General features: G+C 40.2%; 1 protein-coding gene across 2 annotated transcripts in view; it reads left to right on the plus strand.

Moving 5' to 3' along the window:
• LOC135094661 (ankyrin-2-like) overlaps window positions 1-5,000 on the plus strand; it is a 179,058-nt gene that overhangs the window by 123,136 nt on the left and 50,922 nt on the right. The window lies entirely within an intron of this gene.

Here is a 5,000-nt window from a genome sequence, read left to right on the forward strand (position 1 = left end):
TACTGCTACGACTGTTACTACTGCTACCATTACTGTAAATACTACAACTACTGACACTACTAATTCTAATATAAAAAATATGATGATAGTAATAATAATAATAATAAAAATAACAAAAATAATAATAATATTAATAATAATAATAATAATAATAATAATAATAATAATAATAATAATAATAATAATAATAATAGTAATAATAGTAGTAATAATAGTAATAATAATAATAATAATAATAATAATAATAATAATAATGATAATAATGCTAATAATAATAATAATAATAATAATAATAATAATATTATTATTATTATTATTATTATTATTATCATTAATAATAATAATAATAATAATAATAATAATAATAATAATAATAATAATAATAATAATAATAATAATAATAATAATAATAATAATGATGATAATAATAGTTAAAAAAATAAGAAGAACAAGAACAAGAACAAGAAGAAGAAGAAGAAAAGGAGAAGAAGAAGAAGAGAAGAAGAAAAGAAAAGAAAAGAAAAAGAGAAGAAAATTAAGAAGAAGAAGAAGAAGAAGAAGAAGAAGAAAAAGAAGAAGAAGAAGAAGAAGAAGAAAAAAAAGAAGATGATGATGATGAAGAAAAAAAAAAACAAGGAGAAAAAGAAGGAAAAGAAGAGAAGAAGAAGAAGAAAAAGAAGATGAAGAGAAGAAGAAGAAGAAGAAGAAGAAGAAGAAGAAGAAGAAGAAGAAGATTCTGCTACTACTTCTCGTCCTACTTCTTCACTTTCTCCTCCTTTACCTCTTCCTCATCTTCTCCCTTCTACTCAAGCCGGCTTTTACCCTCCCTCCCGCACCTCTTTCACTTCCTCCTTGTCCTTTATCTTCTTTTTCTTCTACTTTTCCCCATCCTCATCTTCCTTCTTATACGACTTCTCCATTTTACCATAATTCTCTTCCTCCTCCTCCCTCTCCTTCTCCACCCCCTTCTCCTCCTCCTCCTCCTCCTCCTCCTCCTCCTCCTCCTCCTCCTCCTCTTCCTCCTCCGATAGTAGTAGTCACAAGCGATAATAGTAGTTACACTAGATCTCTTGTTTTTCCCACCTTTCCTATATAAATTTCCTCGATTGTTCCTTTCAGCAATCGGGGTGAACTTTTCGTTTTATTTATTGCCGGGTAACGCCGGAGGGAGTGGTGGGTGGGGAGGAGCTTCTTATGTTCTATCAATGTCTCCTGCTAAGTATATAGCTTATTATAAATGTAGTATAGTGAACGAGGGACCTCGTCATAGGTCGCAAGGCCTCCTGTCACTCGTCTTTCCTATGTATTCCTATATACTCGTATTCCTCCTCCTCCTCCTCCTCCTCTTCTTCCGACTCCACCTCTCCTTCCTTTTCCTCTATCTTCTCCACCTCCTCCTTCTCCTTTTCCTTTTTTTACTCCTCCTTCTCCCCATCTCATTTTCCTCCTACCGCTAAAATTAAATTTTAGCCTAATTCTCTTCCTAATCCTCCTCCTCCTTTTCCTTCTCTTCCTTTTCCGCCAGCTCCAAAACCTCTTTCTTCTTCTCATGCAGCTCCATTTTCCTCTAATTCTCTTCCTCCTCCTCCTCGCCTTCCTCCTCCTACTCCTCTTCCTCCTCCTCCTCCTCCTCCTCCTCCTCCTCCTCATCCTCCTTCTCCTATTCCTCCCCCTCATTTTCCTCTATCTCCTCCACCTCCTCCTTTTCCTTCTCTTACTCCTCCTTTTTTCTCATCCTCAGTTTCCTCCTACTACTATAATCTAATTTCATCCTAATTGTCTTCCTACTCCTCCTTTTCCTCCTCTTCCTCCTCTTCTTCCTCTTCCGCCTGCTCCACCTCCTCCTTCTCCTTATCTTCTCCCTCCTACTTTTCCCCATCCTCATTTTCCTCCTCTAACTCCATCTCCATTTTATCATAATTCTCTTCCTCCTCCCTCTCCTCTTCCATTTCTTCCTTCTACTCCTCCTTCTCCCTCTCCTTTTCCATTTCTTCCTTCTACTCCTCTTCCTCCACTTCCTCCTTCACATCTTCTTTCTCTTCGTCCTCCTTTTGCCCATTCTCACCTTCCTTCTCCTACTCCAGCTGCATTTTTCCCTAATTTTTTTTTTTCTCTCTTCATCCTCCTCCTCCTCCTCCTCCTCCTCCTCTTTATCCTCTGATGATACAAAAATAATGAATAAAGTAGTCACGTCAGAGGATAAAAGAAAATTACAATCTGATCTCGACCACTTAGCCACTTGGTCAGACAAGTGGCAGATGAGCTTCAATGTAGATAAATGTAAAGTGTTGCACATTGGTAGTAATAACGATCACACTGATTACTTAATGAACGGTACCGAGCTTCTCAAGGTTAATGAGGAAAAGGACTTGGGCTTTATAATTACCTCAGACCTCAAGTCAAGTAAACACTGCTCGGAAGTAGTTAAAACAGCAAATAAATTGGTTGGGTTTATTGGTAGGACTTTCGAATTCAAATCAGAAGAGCTAATTCTCACATTGTTTAATACACTCGTCCGACCTCTACTTGAGTACTGCGTCCAGTTCTAGTCACCCCATTACAGGAAAGATAGAGACAAGCTGGAGAGAGTCCAAAGAAAAGTTACCAAGTTGATCCCACGACTGCGGAACAAGCCTTATGAGGAGCGCTTGAGAGAACTCATCTTGTTCAGTTTAGAGAAACGGCGAATGCGAGGAGACTTGATTGAACTGTTTAAGATGTGTCGGGGCTTTGATAACGTAAATGTAAACAATTATCTCATCATTGACAGTTCCAACACCACTAAAAATAATGGTTACAAGATTATAGGTAAGCGTTTCAGATCAGACGAGGAATTGAATTGTAAATGTTTGGAACTCTCTCCCAGCACATACTGTCGATAATAATACAATAGAAACTTCTAAACAAAGGTTGGAAAATCACCTCGCAGCAACCTCTGATATAACGTACTTTGCACCTACATAAAATCGCTTTTTTTTTGTTCTAGTTACTGTAGTGAATAGTATAATTTCTCTTTCATCCTTTCCTATCACATCGTAGCCTTTCCTTCTCCCTATGCTCTCCTGTTTTTCCTTCCTTGACCCCTAGTGTCCTTCATCCTCTAACTCTTAGAATCTGTAGTGGTAGTTGTAGAACAGACACACAGACAGCCTCGTTAGGCCCAGTAGGGCTGTTGCTGTGTGTTCTTTCCTTTGTATTCCTTTGTATTTGTATTCCTCCTCCTCCTCCTCCTCCTCTTCTTCCTCCTTTTTCTTCTCCTCCTCCTTCCTCTCCTTCTCCTACTCCTCTTCCTCCTCCTCCTCGACCTTCTCATCCTCTTTTACATACTCCTTCTCATTTTCCTTCTCTTTCATAATTTTTCTCCTCTTACTCCAGCTCCATTATACACTAATTCTCCTCCTCCTCCTCCTCCTCCTCGTCCTCCTCTTTCTAATCCTTTTCCTCCTCCTCCTCCTCCTCCTCCTCCTCCTCCTCCTCGTCATCTTTCATCTCCATCTCATGTTCCTTCTCCTCCTCCTCCTTTTCCCCATCCTCAATTTCCTCCTCCTCCTCCAGCTTTATTTTACCCTAATTTTTCTCTCCTCCTCCTTCTCCTCCTCCTCGTCCTCCTCCTCCTCCTCTTTCTCATTCTTTTTTCACTTTCTCTTCCTTCTCCTACTCCACTTCCTCCTTCTTATTTTCCTTCTCTTCCTCCTCAATTTTTCCATCTTCATCTTCCTTCTCTTACTTCACCTACATTTTACCCTAATTTTCCTGCTAATCCTTTCCCTCCTCTTCCTTCTCTTCGTCGTCGTCCTTCACCTCCTCTGTTTCATCTTCCTTCTCTTCCTCCTCCTTTTCCCATCATCATCTTCCTCCTTCTATGCAGCTTAATTATACCCTAATTTTCCTCCTCTTCCTCCTTCTCTTTCTCCTTCTCATCATCATTGTTTTCCTCCTCCTCCTCCTCCTCCTCCTCCTCCTCCTCCTCCTCCTCCTTCTCCTTTTCCTCCTCCTCCTCCACCTCCTTCTTCTCATATTCCTTCTCTTATGCCCCCTTTTTCCCATCCTCATCTTTTTGCTTTTACTCTGGCTCCATTTTATCCTAATTCTCTCCTCCTCCTCCTCCTCCTCCTCCTCCTCCTCTTCCTTCTCCTCCTCCTTTCCTTTGTATTCCTTTGTATACTCCACTCCTATACATTTTCTTCCTCCTCTTTTTCACCATTATAATCTTCCCCCTACTCCAACTCCTTTTTACCCTAATTCTCCTCCTCCTTCTCATGTTTTTTTTTTTTTCTCTCTTTCAGCACCATCTCTTTCTCCTCCGTTTAACTCTCTTCCTCCTTTCTTCCTACTCTTTCTCCACATACTCCAATTCCATTTCACCTTAATTTCCCTCCTCCTACTCTTCCTCCTCCTCCTTCCCCTCCTCCTCCTCTTTCTATTCTTCTTTCTGCTCTTCTCTCTCTTTCTCTTGTTCTTTTTCTCCTCCTTATCCTCCACCTCCTTTTTCCTTTTCTTTTCCTCCTCTTCCTCTCGAGGAAGAGGAGGAAAAGAAACAGTTCTTCTTATTCTGCTCCTTATTCTCCACCTCCTTTTTCCTTTTCTTTTCCTCCTCTTCCTCTCGAGGAAAAGAAGGAAAAGAAAAGGAAAAAGGAGGTGGAGGATAAGGAGGAGAAGAAGAAGAAGAGAAGGAGGGAGAAGAGCAGAAAGAGGAATAGGAAGAGGAGGAGGAGGGGAAGGAGGAGGAAGAGTAGGAGGAGGGAAATTTAGGTGAAATGGAATTGGAGTATGTGGAGGAAGACTAGGAAGAGAGGAGGAAGAGAGTTAAACGGAGAAGGAGAAAGAGATAGTGCTGAATGAGAGAAAAAAAAAACATGAGAAGGAGGAGGAGAATTAGGGTAAAAAGGAGGTGGAGCAGGAGGAAGATTATAATGGTGAAAAAGAGGAGGAAGAGAATGTATAGGAGTGGAGTAGGAAGAGGAGTAGAGAGGAAGAGGAGCAGGAGGAGGAGAAAGGTG

This window comes from Scylla paramamosain, chromosome 46, assembly GCF_035594125.1.
Source record: "Scylla paramamosain isolate STU-SP2022 chromosome 46, ASM3559412v1, whole genome shotgun sequence".
NCBI classification, from domain to species: domain Eukaryota; kingdom Metazoa; phylum Arthropoda; class Malacostraca; order Decapoda; family Portunidae; genus Scylla; species Scylla paramamosain.